Source organism: Miniopterus schreibersii (assembly GCF_964146895.1).
Source record: "Miniopterus schreibersii genome assembly, chromosome: 1".
Taxonomy (NCBI): domain Eukaryota; kingdom Metazoa; phylum Chordata; class Mammalia; order Chiroptera; family Miniopteridae; genus Miniopterus; species Miniopterus schreibersii.
In genome coordinates, this window is record NC_138101.1 from 155,267,858 (window position 1) to 155,283,340 (window position 15,483).

Below are 15,483 nucleotides of genomic sequence, written 5' to 3' on the forward strand. Positions count from 1 at the left end.
AACATTTCCTCTCTCTGGGAAACACACCCCGTGTGTGATGAGGTGAGAGAGGCACACACAGACCCTTTCTGTCTGGAACCTCCCTTCCCTGGCTCAGCGGTTAGTGCACGGAAGTTCCATCCTGGAATAATCACCAGGCGTGCTTTTCTTCGTGGGATGCCGAGGCAGCCCTCCTGGGCTCTCAGATTCCCGGCCCTTCTCCCGCCACAGCCAGGTTGCCTCAAAGCCTCATGGGAAGTGCGGCAGGCAAGTCATGGTCCCCCAAAGATGTCCAGGTCCCGATCCAGGACCTGATGAATGTGTTGTTACATGGCCAAGGCAGAATTAAGACTTGACTTTCTCCATTTATTTTTTAAAATATATCTTTATTGATTTCAGAGAAAGAGAGGGAGAGGGGGAGAGAGATAGAAACATCAATGATGAGTTGTTGATCGGCTGCACACCTCCTACTGGGGATCACCCGCAACCGGGCATGTGCCCTGACTGAGAATTGAACCGTGATCTCTTGGATCATACGTTGATGCTCAACCGCTGAGCCATGCTGGCCGGGCAAGACTGTTGACTTTAAAATAGGGACATTATCCTGGATTATCCAGATGGGCTCAATGTCATCATGAGGATCCTTCCCAGGGAGAAGGGAGAGGAGGTGAGAGGGGGGCAGTGTGAGCAGAACCCCTCCTGGCACTGCTGGCTTTCAGATGGAGACGGAGGGCAGGAGCCAGCAATGTAGGTGGCCCCTAGAAGTTGGGAAGAGCAAGGAAATGGATTCTCCCCTGGAGCCTCCAGAAACAAATGCAGCCCTGCCCTCACCTTGATTTTAGCCCAGTGAGACCCAGCTCGGACTCTGAACCTCAGAACTGTAAGATAACACACTTTTGTTGTTTTAAGCCTAAATTTGTGGTAATTAGTTACCGCAGCCATAGAAAACCAATGCAGGATTTCTGAGTTGACAGTAGCTACCTTGAGGACAGGGGGTTCTACTATCTCCCCATCACCCAGCACAGGTTGTTAGGCACCCCATGCTCAGACAACGTTTTAGGGTGGACAGAGCTGACTGAGATGGAGCGGGCATATGGTCTCTCCAGGCCCCATCAGGCTGTGTCACCATGGTGAGTCCTTTCACCTCCCATGACTCAATTTCCATGTCTCTCTTTTTTTTTTTTTTTTTTTAATATATATTTATTGATTTCAGAGAGAGGAAAGGAGAGGGAGGGAGAGAGATAGAAACATCAATGATGAGAGAGTCATTGATCGGCTGCCTCCTGCACGCCCCCACTGGGGATTGGGCCCACAGCCTGGGCATGTGCCCTGACCAGGAATCGAACCCCGATCGCCTGGGTCCTAGGTCGACGCTCAACTGCTGAGCCATGCCCGGCCGGGCTCCATGTCTCTTAAATGAGGAAGTCAAGCCTGATGGCCTGCAAGGTTTTGGTGACGTTTGAGTTGACTCACAGATATGCCCCGTAGCTTCCTTTCCTCTTCCTGCAGCCTCCACTGGATGACTCTGCCCCATCTACCTGGTCTCACCCACAAAGTCTGACACCATCATTCTCAAAGGCCAAGGGCATTAATTAGTCAGCGCCTGAGGCCTTTATCAGCTCTGTTCTCACCACTCTCTCTGGAGTTCCCTGTGCTTCCTTGATCTTCATGAGTCCCCTGTCCAAAGGTTCAATGTGGAGATCATGGTAGACATTCTACCCAGAACCGCCCCCATCCTGCACCCTGGGAAACCACCCTGCCCATTCTCAGCCACAGGAGTGGGCAGGGACCCTGCTTCACAAGTTTGCTTGAAGTCAGAGCAGAGGACACTCCCCCTGGCCTGTAACACTGCTCTCGCATTTCCTCATAGCAGTGGCCTTGGAGCTCATCTTTCTTGTTCAGTGACAGGGGACAATCACTGAATCAATGGAAAGAAACAAAGAAGCCTTGTGTTCTTATCTTCTGTAAGCACTGTCACAAGCATAAGAACATGCTCATGGGGACATCTGTATTCCTAACCCTCTTACCTCTGTTTCCAGAGAGTAATGATGTGTCTGAGTGCAGATTCAAGTTAGAGGAAAGTTTTTTTGTTGTTATTAATCCTCACCAGAGCATAGTTTTTCCATTGATTTTTAGAGAGAATTGAAGGGAAGACGGGATGGGGAGTGGGCCAGCTCCATCTCCATCCCTCCGAGGGAACCCCATGAGACTTGCAACCAGGGGAGCAATGGGCAGCAGCAGCTCATCCCAGTCTTACCCTGGAAACTACCTCCAAGGCCCCCTTCTCTCTCTCTCCTACTTCTCAGGGAGCCAAAGCAGCCCAGCCTAGGCCCTCTTGTTGCTTCTCCTATGCTCTTTCTTGTTTCACCATCCCAAGTATATTTTTCTGCCATCATGGACCCAATACTGTTTGGCTCTAGGCTGTGTAGCTCTTCCCTTTGGATATCCCCTTTTAATAAATTTAATTTTTCTTTATTCACCATCTGAGATGGCTATTTAGCCCTCCCGTGCACCACTGACTGTTACTCTTTCAACTGGTGCCTGCAGGAGTGTGCTGTGGGGCAGCTGGGGCGGCTGGCCAGGACCAGGGCTTTCGGAGGCCTGATAGTTCCAGGCACCCAAGTCGCATCTGGACCAGTATTGGTCACATGGGGGGCAGGCTCTTGGGAGCAAGGGCTTCTGGGTCACACCTAGAACATGGGAACATGTTGGGATCAGTTCAGGCAACAGAGGCAACTCATCTGAAGTGACTTATTAATGGCTACGAGGGCACCTGGGGACAGGCGGTGAGACTGTTTCCCAGGGTTTAAGGGGGAAGGATCAAGAATCTGGTCTTTGGTGCTGGCACCTGGGCAGGAAGGGGACCCCAGCCTATAGCTCCCCTTCACCCCCATGACAGTCATTCACCCTGCAGGCTCCACACAGCTTCGGGCCTCAACCAGAGACTTTGGCCTCAGCCAGTGAAGGGTAGCCTCAGTTGCGTGTCCTCCGAGAGCAAGTCTGGGCCAGTTCCCATGGGGTCCCCTCACCCCTTCAAGGCTTATACCGCAGCATCTCCTTCCTGAGTAATTGCCTGTGGCTAATTGTTCACAAGCTGAAGGAAGAAATGCCCCACTTTCAAAGAAGAGAGAAATATCCTTCCTCCAAAAGAGCTGCTAACAGCCAGCTGCTAACTAGGTGTCACTTAAAATTCACAGACACAGGTTCCCATGGCAACCCTGGGAAACTATCACAGTGCCCCTGATACAAACTGCTTTAGCAAGGGGTTTCGAAATAATCCAATTTTATTTTTTTTTAATTTTTTAAAAACTGATTTTAGAGAGAGGAAGGGAGACAAAGAGAGAGAAAGAGAGACAGAGAGAAAGAGACATCGATATAAGAGTGAAACATTGATCAGTTGTCTCTCACAGGTGCCTGAGCCCACGACCTGGGATTGTGCCCTGACCGGAATCAAACCCACCACCTTGTGGTGCTCAGGACGACATTCCAACCGACTGAACCACACTAGCCAGGGCAAGAATCAAATATTTTAAAAACATGTTTTAAATATAGCTTTTAGGGAGACATCAAGGGGTTCCTCAGCTGAGGTGATGGATGAGAAAGTCACTGGCTGGTTCAGTCCATGACTACAAGGACTCTAAAGTGACTGCCCATGGCTGGCAGTGGGAGGACAGTGGGATGGCAGCCCAGGATGAAGGGGACATCCTAGGCTTAGCGTCACATTTGAAAACCTTGGACAGACTTCCATGCACAGTGCTGTTTGGAGATGTTGCCGGGACCCACAAAAGCCGCAGATACAGGATGATGTCAGTGTTGGCATGTGCCCCCCACCATTACACGATGAACCCCGTCTGCACTTAACCCCTCTGTTCTGCCACCACAGAGACTTCTGGTGAGAGAAGTCCCCCGTTTCTCCTTTTTCCTGGGCACTGCAGAGGGTGAGTAAGATTGTCCCCAAGCCCTCTCCTTTGAGGTCAGGCCGTCTGGCCCGCTGGAGTGGATTCTCCAGGTACACACAGCTCCTTGGAAAACTGAGCTGGGATTTCAGGACTGAGAAAGGGAAAATACAAAATAAGCCAGGACCAGCTGATGGTGCCAGGAAGAAAAGAAGTGCTTGAAAAATGAGGGAGGCATGTCCAAAGGTCACAGGAGCTGACTTGAGAGAGCTCTCAGCAGTCAGAAGGGGGGAATCTGAGCAACAAAATAAATAACAACAGTGGATCATGACCTATAGAGTAAAATGAACGTGTTTCGCTGTGAAAGAAGCCAGGTCCCCAAAGCTACATGTTGCATGAATCCACTTATATGACATTCTGGAAAAGGCAAAACTACAGGCATGGAAAACAGATCTGTTGTTGTCCAAAACGGGTGGGGGGTGCGGGGGGCGGTGGTCACAAAGGGGCAGCAAGAGGGGATTTTGGGGGGTGATGTGACCATTCTGTTTCATGACTGTGGTGGTAGATATATCACTCTATACATTTGTTAAAACCCTTAGAATTACAGACCCCAAAGAGTGAATGGTACCCATATGTAAATTTAAACAAAATTTAAGCACGATAGGTATTCCCCAAATAGAGCACAAGTTTTTGCAAATGAACCCAATACAATAAATAATATCACACTGAAGGGGGTGGGGAAGAAAGGAACTAACCTAAGTACCTCTGGAAAATAGGATTTTCACATTTTCACTTGATACTATAACGCTAAAGACAAAAGAATGTACACCAGTGCTGTACTCCTGGTAAGTCTCCTTCTCACAGGGGTGTGGGTTGGCAATTCTGAAACCACTTCATGTGTACACAGTTCTAGGGCTGAAGCAACAAGTAAATATATTGATTCCTGGCCCCGGACAGGGGAAATACAAGAGCCTGGAGCATCCTGAGGTTCCAGAAAGTAAGGAAGTGCTCAGAAACAGGTGGGAACAAGTTAAAGGGCGCAGGCACCAACCTGAAAGAGCTCCCCTTGGCCAAAGCTGGAACAATCTGCATAACAAAATAATAATAGCATTGGATTATTACCCACAGAATAAAATAAGTATATATGAGTTCATATTCATATAAACAAACAAACAAATGGATAAATAGCTCTTCTGCACAGAGAATTTCAATTACTTAATATATGAGGGAATTGAATAAAATTAATTAATTAATTAATGAGTGGAACATAAAATCACCATTAGACAAACATCATAGTAAAAGTTATTGAAGGTACCATCCACTAATGGATGTTAAAATTAATGGGCAACATTTAGATAAAGCAGTATATTTTCTTTTGAAATTTTTTTATTGATTGATTGATTTTAGAGAGAGGGGGAGGGAGAGAGAGAGATCAATTTGTTCCACTTATTTATGCATTCATTGGTTCATTCTTGTATGTGGCCTGACTGGGACCAAACCTGCAACCTTGGCATGTTGGACAATGCTCTAACCCACTGAGCAACCTGAATTTGACTTCCTAATATTTTGTTGAGAATTTTTACATCTATATTCATGAGAGTTATTAGTCTATAATTTTCTTTCTTTAATATATATATTTATTGATTTCAGAGAGAGAGGAAGGGAGGGGGAGAGAGAACTAGAAACATCAATGATGAGAGAGTCATTGATTGGCTGCCCCCTGCACGCCCCCAACTGGCGACAGAGCCTGCAACCTGGGCATTTGCCCTGACCGGGAATTGAACTGTGATGTCTCGGATCCTAGGTCGATGCTTAACCACTGAGCCACTAGGGGCTGGGTTAGTCTATAATTTCCTTTCTTGTAATCTTTATGTGGTTTTGGTATTAGGGTGTGCTGGCCTCATAGAATGAATTAGGAAGTATTCTCTCTGCTTCTGTTTCCTCGATCCCAATTTTTAAAAAATGTTATCATTGGTATTATCAATATTTATTTAGATCTTCTACGTGTTTTTACCAATTTCTTTGCTTACTGTTTCATCTGGCATTCTGTTTCTTCATTATATGTATATATTTCTCTCAGCAAGGATTACTAGGAAGTAAAACATCTTAGTCCTTGTGTGTCTTAAATGTCTTTATTTCACTTTTGCTCTTGAATAATAGCTAATCTGGGTATGTATTTCTCATTTTAAAAATTGCTGTGATTTTCCCTCAGCCCACTCCATTAATTATTTCATTATCTTTTGGAATCTATTATTGTCGAGGAAAAGACTATTGTCTGAGTAGTCTTTTCTTTTGGGTACCTTTTAATATTTTCTCTTTATCCTTGATGTTCTCAATTAATGGGACTTTTTAAATCTGAGGACTCATGGTTTTTTGTTTGTTTGTTTTTAATGCTGGGGCATTCTTAAACATTTAAATCTTGCATCTTTTTAATTTTCTCTGTTCTCTATTTCTGGAACTCTGATTCTTTACAATTGGAGATCTCAACTTACTTTCCATCTCATATTTTCCATTTCTATTTCTTGAGGGCAAGTTCTATTATTATAATTGCTTCAATTACATTTTATAATTCATTAACTGTAGTTTTAGTTGCATCTAAACCACTATATCCCTTTTCTTTAAATTTTATTTAAATGATTATTTTTACTTTTCTATATTGTGAGTTAGTTCTTTTCAATATCTTCCTGTTCTTGTTTCATAGCTTCCTCTTCTTGAGTTATGAGTACCATCCCTTATTTTCTCTCGAAGATTTTAAGAATGCATATTTTTAGTATATATATTTTTTAATTCTTTCATAATGTTATCTGCATTTCTACCAGCACGAATTATCTTATTTGTTGGACTGTTCACTCTTTTTCATAGCAGTGGACTGACTCCTGCATTGCCATTTTGTCTGAGAGCTCTGCTTGTAAGGGAATTTTTCTTCTTCACTGTTGGGTGGTTTCCTGATTGCACAGTCTTTAAGTTTGATCTTTGGTTAGTGGTCTAATGTTCCTGCTCTGGTCAGAGACTAAATTCTGGATATTGGGTGTTAGTGAATTTCCCATCAAGGAAATGCCCCCGTATCATTCTGCTGGTGTGGGCATTAGGTATATATATTTCTGGTTCTAAATCTAAGCAAACTATATTAGCCTGCATTCTTGAGCAGAGAGGATGATCTCCAGACCTGGTTCATGCCCAGGGCTCTCAGTTTAATCTGGCACTGCCCTGGGTAATGTAAATATGGCTCTCATACTCAAGCAGGCATAGAAGCCTTGACCCCAGCTCATGTCTGACCTCAGCTCTCCTTGAGTTCTCAGTGGCAGAGCATAAAGCTACAGGTTTCCATTCTATTTGGGGGCTTTTACTCTTCATTTATTTCTGTGTTTGTATTGGAAGAGAGGGATTTCAGTCTGCGCTCACTCAGCCATCTTGAGCTAGCAGGTCTGAGTTACTTTTATAATGAAAAAATCTGCATTCTAAAATAAACATGTATAAAAGAGCTGGCTCCTTAGGCATATGATGCATTACAGTGACTAAACACACAGGTTCTGGAGTCAGACAGATCTGGGTTTGAATCCTAGCCCCACCACTTGCTGGTTGTACAACCTCAGGAAAATTATAGAACCTCTGTGTACCACTTTCCTCCTTGCACAAAGGGCATATTGCCTGGGCCAGGCAATGAGCTAATGCATAGGAAGCCCCAGCACAGTGCCTGGCACATGGAAATTCCTCCCTCCTCCACCTCCCAGGTCTTCAGCGAGGGAAACAGATGATCAGAATCAGGCAGAAGAGATCACACTGGCATTTTTATTACTGGTGGAGTTGCTGGAGAACAATGGGAATATTAGGTAATGGGTATCTTTCCAAAAAGTGATGCCTCGCGTCACCATTAATTGCACTTTCAACAAATTGTATTATAATATCCAGGTCTATATAGAGTAAATCCTCACTTGTCATCAATAGGTTCTGTGACTTCAATGGAAACAACATAAAACGTAACCAATTTTACCACAGGCTAATTGACCTAAACAAGAGTTAAATTCCTACTGCATCTCATCGACATTATAACAGAACGATATTATTTGAGGACCTGATGTAATTTATTACCATATACATTGTTGCTTCCCCTCTAATAGTTCATTGAATAAGAAAAAATTTCCAAATTTGTTGGTAACTTTTGGAGATTTTGTCAGATGAGTTTGTCTGTGTGGATTTTTTTCCCCTGGCCGTGGGTGCTCTGAATGGTTGGGACTAGGTGTAAGACTGGAAGAAAGCATGTCCAGGTGGGACTTGAACAAGGTGCTAAATGTTATAGGTGACTTTGTGAATTTATTTTCTTAACATAACTAATTAACTTGTAATATTTTATAAAGTAAGACCCAGACTCAAACTGTCCATTACTGGGTGACTTTATTAGCCACACAGTCTTGAACATGCATAGATGCTCATTGTTTAGATTTCCATCAGCCAGAACACAACCAGAAAGCTCTTTAAATAAATATAAATCATCTCCTCTCTTCTTTTTTTGCCATATACATGTACATACACACACACAATCAAAAGCACAAACACAAGGTTTTTGTGGTTTCCCATGTGGTGATCTAGACCCACGGGCTCTTGATTCTTTTTTGACTGTGGTAAAAGTGACAAATATAAAACTTACTATTGTATGCTACTTTTTTTTAACTTTAAATTTTTTATATATTTTAAATATGTTTTTATTGATTTTATTATTATTATTTTTAAAATATATCTTTATTGATTTCAGAGAGAGAAGGGAGAAGGAGAGAGAGACAGAAACAACGATGAGAGAGTCGCCATTGATCGGCCCCCCCCTGCACGCCTCCGACCAGGGATCGAGCCCGCAACCTGGGCATGTGCCCTGACCGGGAATTGAACCATGATCTCCTGGATCCTAGGTCGACGCTCAACCGCTGAGCCACGCCCGGCTGGGCTGTTTTTATTAATTTTAGGGAGAGAGGAAGGGAGAGGGGTAGAGAGATAGAAACATTGGTGGGAAAGAGAAACATCGATTGGTTGCCTCCTGCACCCTCCCTCCTGCGGATCCAGCCTGAAACCTGGGCGTGTGACCTGACTGGGAATTGAGCTGGTGACCTCTTGGTTCAAGGGTTGATGTTCAACCACTGAGCAACACCGCCCAGGCTCCACTGTTTTTAAGTGTACAGTTCAGAGGCATTAAGTACATTTATATTGTGCACCCATAACCACCATCCATCTCCAGAAATTTTTCACTAAAATATAGCTTTGGAAACTATCAATTTTATTAAGTACCTCTCATTCAAATACTAACAGCAGAAGAAAGAAATGTAGACTGGGCAACATCTAGTGCTCTCAGCTGCTACATTTCAGAAGAAATAAGGTATCCCCTTTCGAAAAATCTCTTCCCATTTTATCATTCCTTGCAAATCCATAGTAATGTTGCTTTATGAAAACAAAATTTAAAACAGAAAACAAATACTTTGTCCCCTGCTGGTATATAACAACCAAGTGTATAACAAGGTAACTATTTTATAGCCCCGCAAGCTCATTAGAACTACATGCTTCCTGTTGTGTTCTATCTTTTGGACAGGTATGTAATGAAGATAGATGGTGCGTGATCCTAAGAGCTCCCTTACCAGAGAATGTTCTGGCCAAATTCAGTCTGCTATGTTTTATATGTTCCTTAGTATCATACTTCTTAGCTGTCTACATAATACCAAATGTAGGTCACCTTCCTTCCCCATATGCTTTTAACCATTGTTAGATCCATTAAGGAAGTTATAATTATTCTGAGATGTCTGAATTTTACTGCAGACTGGATAGATCTTTTTATGGTGTTAAGTGTGAGTATTAAGGCCCTGAAATAATAAATTGAACTAAGTTTGTGGGAGTTCTCTTTCATGTCTTATATGTTTTCTAAAAATTTAGTAATGCTATGAAACTATGCCTGGCCATTGTGTTAGAGCGTGGTGTCCAGAGCTCTGTCTCCCTTCCTCTCTCTGAAATCAATAAAGACATATTAAAAAAAAAAAGAAAACTTTAAAAAAAAAAAGAATGTTCTAGAATATTGTCAGGTGGGAAGGTATTGCCCAGGATCAGGAGAAAGGGAGTATGCAATATCTCTGGCATGAATGTCATCCCCATGGTGGGTGGTCACCAGGCAAAGGGCTGACTCAGAGGGAGGGAAGGGGGAAACCTGGCAAGTCTGGGGCAGACTGGCATGGAGCTGCCTCACTCCCATGGTGCTCCCTCAAGTCCCTCCCAGTGGCCCCGATATCTATTTATTTTTCTTAAAGTTCTTAGTATATTAATCCTTTCCTGAAAAGCCTGCACAGTCACCCTAGATAAGTGACTGAAGAACCTTTACTCTTTCTGTGGTCCAACCCCCCGCTCACTTTTGGTCAGCAGCAACACTGGCCTTCCCAGTCCCGACTTTCTTCACCCTGCCCTTGCATTCCTTTCTCTGTTTTCCTGAGGCTTTCTTCTCATACAGGCCATGTCTTGCAGGTTTATGTTTGGGTTCATTTTTCTTTGCTTAAGCCAAGGAATCATAAATCATGATAAAGCCAGTGGTCTTGCCACCACCCAAATGGGTTCTGAGTCCAAACACAAAGATGACATCTGCTGTGGCCCTCTATATTTTGGCTAGTTTTTCCTGAATTTCTATCTTAGGAACTGTTGCCCTCCCAGGGTGAAGGACGTCAATGACCATTTGTTTCTGCTGAAGTAGTTTGTTAGTCAAACTACTTGAAAGAGAGGTTTCTTCTCCCCGTCTCTCTCTCTGTCTGTCTCTCTCTCTCTTTCTCTCACATACGTGCATGCACGCACCCCTCTTGGTCTCCTCTTCCCCTAGTCTAGAATAGTATTTTCTAATCCCGCAAAACAAGTCCCACACTTAAGCTCCACATTTCCCAAACTTTTGGGTCTACGCCTAGAGACCTCCAAGTCCAAAGGCCTTTGAAACAACCTCCCTTTCCTGCCGTCCGCCCTGTCCCATCTCACCTGGAGGCAACAGGCAAACAGCAAGGGCTTGAAACGGAGAGTAGAGCTACAGAGAGCAGAGAGGGCGTGATTTTTTGGTTAATATTCCAAAATATTGTCCTATTGTGATATGAAAAGAGTGGATTTTCTCCCATAGGATACAGTTATGCTTGGAAAATTGTGATCTGTTGAACAGTGGCCCCTTTCCAGCCTTAAAGGATAGTCTCCTTTAAAAAAAAATGCAATAAGAGAATTTGCTGCTGAGAAACTTAAGGTCTTACGAGAAATATATTAACAGAGCCAGGATCACAATCTCTGCTGCACATCAGAATCACCTGGGAGAACTTTTCAAAACCCAGCTCTAAAGACTGATTGAATTGGCCTGGAGGGGACCACAAGCAAGGCTATTTTCAGAGTTTCCTAGGTATTCAGCGTAGGGCCGGAAACCCTCAAATATAAACAGGCCAACTCGCCGGTTAGGCACAGCGCAGAGCCTGCACCCACGATTCTCTCAGGGGCCCACAGAAACGTATGATTTCTTCTAAAAGCAGAGGGAAAATGAATGTTTAGGTGGAAGAGCATGTTTTACTGCATAACAGTAACATATATTTCTTTATACCAATGCATTTGTAAAATACAATTTTTAACACATCTTTACGGTGAAGGAACCCAAAACACAGAAGTGCCCAGGGCCCACAGAGGTAACAAGTAGCATTAAAGGGACCAGTGTAAGGGCATGTCTCTGAATATCCCCAAGTAAATTCTGTGCACATTAAGACAGTACAGTGAGTTACAGCAGTGAGGTCTACACCTTGCACTGGCAACACTGATGCCTACATTTCCCTTTCTCATCTATCTGTCTGTTGCAGATGTTTCTGAGTGGTCTCTATTCAGTTTCAATAAGCTCCCTGTAAGTTTTGCTCTGCTGCCTGTGATAACCTAAGAGGTGTTTTTGGTGTTTGGTCTTGTTCAAACATCCAGCACCACCTTTGATTTGGAGCTGCTGATCCGGGGCCTGTGGTTTTGGAGGGAGTGTAGACTGAGGCCTCCGAGAGAAAGCAACTTTGGCCCTGAGCGCGAGGCCCCCACCACTGTGGGCTCTCTGCCTGGCCTCTGCCGGCCTCTGAGGCCCCTCCTGAGGGCAGAGCTTCCTATGGCAGAGTTACATACACCCCCACTGCTCCTTTGCATTCTTTCCAAACCCGTATCCAAAGGTTAAAGTCATCCTTCTCCTGTTGGCACAAACTCTGGAATTCTCACGGTGAGGGGAAGGCCTATGGACAACAATCGCCGTGTCCTTGAATTTCACAGAGGGCACTCGGGGACTGGGACGGGAGGGACTGACGTGAGAGAAGGGAAGCTTGGGATGAGTCATCCCTAGATGCCTTTCAGTTTGCTGTCCTGTGTTTCTCCAGCACAGCTCTGGTTCCCACAGGCCCAGGAGCAGTGAAGACTGCTCCCCCACCTTTTTATTAAGGATTTGATCTTGGGCAGGTGGTGTGGCTTTTCTGAGTCTCAACTCCTTTATCTGTAAAATGGAGATAAGAACATCAACCTCCCGGGTTGTTTTGAAATTTAAAACATTGAATGTGGCCCTGGCCCTGTGGCTCAGTTGGCTGGAGTGTCACCCCGTACACCAAAACGTTGCGTGTTTGATTCCCAGTCAGGGCACTTACCTAGGTTGCAGGTTCGATCCCCAGCCAGGGAGCATACATCTATGTTTCTCTCTCTCTCTGAAAAATCAATGAAAACATATCCTCGAGTGAGGATTACAGAAAACAAAACAGAACAAAAAAACATTGAATGTGAGGTTCCCCAAATTACCCACAAAATCCACATTCCTGCTGTAATCACCATCACCTTGACCTCAGAATAGTAGGTAGAGGGAAGTGCCAGTCTGAGGACTTCAGCTTGCCCTTGAGCAGAGCAGCTCACAGCCCTAAGTTTTAGGAAAATAAGTTGTATCCACTTCTGCACAATGAACTAAATTTTAGTTCTCCTTATTTCAGGCCTACCCACCAAATAGTCCCAGCGTGCTACTTTTGCTTTAGACATATCCAAGAAAAATGTGTTCTGGGAAGGAGCACTCCCTCATTAGAAGGCCTTGGCAGCCCTAAATGGACAAAAATGCAGCATTTAAAAACATTCGATCTGGGTTTCAGGTCTCATCCGTTGCCCAGTTGGTCCAAATACAGTCTGAGAACATGGCCTTCAAGATGGCTTAGATCATCTATGAGCAAATAATCCAACCCCTAAAATGGTTAATTAGTTTGCTACAGAGAAAATGTGGCCCCCAGAGTCAAAATTTAAATATTTTAAAAACAGGTTTTGTTTTTAATCTTGGAATTTGAGCTATCCTGAGTTTGGCCAAAGACGATAGAGAAGGCAAAGCTTTTATATCCTGGAGTAGTTTCAACATAACTAGGGACACTTCAGGGATAATATTTAACAAACGCATCTTTGTTGAATTAGTATCAGTTGGTGTTTTGGAGATGACGGAGGAGACAGGGATTGTAAACTTGTGCTGTTTCTAGATAGTTCTACTCTCAGCTGATTGGCTGAGCTTTCCCATGTCTCCTCTTGTTTTTCAGCCTCCAGACGACAGGCCAAGCTTCCAGAAAGTCCAGCCCTGCTTGGGTCCAACTGATCCACAAATGTACATAAAAGATCTTTGACTATGCTGGATCTCTCCAAAACTGCTCTTTACTCCCCCCTGATTTTTTAGTCTACTGTACAAGTTGAAATGCCTTTGGGCAAGTCTGTGGGCCCTTCGTGACTCACAGTAAATCCTGGAAGGGCACCATGGAGTCAGTCTCAAGCCTTGTTTGCTTTTTAAAATTTTTTTCCACTAAAAACTTCACTCCTCTTTCAACATTTCCAACTACGTGATAGGGTAGGGATGTCTTACCTATTAAGCAAATAAAAAATAAAGTGAGGGTTCCTGGCAGGATAGCTCAGTTGGTTAGTGTTGTGTCAATACACCAAGGTGGCAGGTTTGATTCCTGGTCAGGGCACATGCAAGAAGCAACCAATAAATTCATCAATAAGTGGAACAACAGATTAATGTTTTTCTCTTGCTCTTCCTCTCTCTTTCTCTCTCCCTTCTTCTCTCTAAAATCAATAAATAAAAAATTAAAAAATATATGTATAGTGATAGTGTCTTCATCTTCCTGCCTCCCACAGAATGAGAATTTGTTAATGGTACACTCGGCTTCATTACCTTCCTCCACACTAGACACAAACACATTTGTTTTTCTAAAGGCTACTTAGGACCTTTAAGTAGTAATTAGGCTCCACCGCTTCCCTGTGGGGTGCCTGATTATCACCTCTCTTTACTGACCCTGGGATCCAGGCCACGGGGAGATTAGGTAACTTGTCCAAGGCCATGGGCAAGTCTTTGCTAGAATTTAGATAGGTTGGGCCATTCCTTGCTCTGGCCACAAGACCCGAGCTCAGAACTTGATCTCAATGGCATTTTCTGATGACGCCTGTGTGCACTGACGATCATGTGCTTGTTCATTCATTCATCAAACATTAACTGAACACGGGCTATGTGCTAGTGGCTAGAGAAGCTGCCAGCTGCCACACCCTGTAGGAGGCAGGGCCTGGAGGAGCCATGGGCACTGCAAGAGCCCAGGCAGTGGACAAGTTGTAGCCGCCAGGACAGTTCCATGCAAACTCAGCAACCCTTAGTGTTGCCGGCTTCCCAGCTCAAGGGAGCACTTTGGCCCCAGGGAGCCCTCTCAGCATGGAAGCTGGGGTGGGGAGTGTAACCCCCCCCGGGGGGGGGCACCGTGCTGGAGCCTTGGGAAAGTACTCCGGGCTTGTCCTGGATGTTGTCAGTCCCTGGGGGGCATTCCGCAGCTTCTCCAGAGGCCCCTTTGCGCACAAGAGCAATCTCAGTCACACACCTAATCACGGTTTCCTCCCTCCCTGTCTCTCTCTTCCTGTTTCCTTCCTGCTTCCCGGGATCCCCAGCTAAATACTGCACATGCCCAAGGCCTGTCTCAGGTTCTGCCTTCAGGGCAACCCACAGGAAGGCAGCCTCTTTCAAAAGCTCCGACCAATTGACCTCTTTCCAGGTGTCCTTCCCAACCCCCTATTTTTTCCCCAAGCCCATTTCTCCACTTCAACCAAGTAAACCACTGTACTGTACTGGTTTTGGCTTTGTTCACTACCTCCTGGGTCCCGCCTTGTGTGTCTGACCTCTCCTTCCCTGAACGCCCTTCTGTTCAGTCGGTTACCTGCGCTCACTGCCACAGGGAGTGGTCCACGAAGCAGCTTCCCTTCCATGGCCCTCGCCGCAGTCTGCGCCCTGCAATGACTTGTGTGCCATTTACATCATAGCATTCCTCTGAGTCTTTCCTCATCATGTATTCCATGTACACAAAATCTGGTGGAGAAAAGAGGTGATTTTCCTCTATTCTGCCTCCTGAAAAGTTCTCTTCTGGCAAGTTGCCGCAGCTGACAAAGAAAAAAAAAAATCTTCCTACAGGCAAGGGAGCAAAACTTACATCGAATGTGCTCGACGGTTGAGCACTGACCTAGGATCCAGGAGATCAAGGTTTGATTCCTGGTCAGGGCACATGCCTCGATTGCAGGCTTGATCCCCAGTTGGGGGGTGTTCAGGAGGCAACCGATCAAT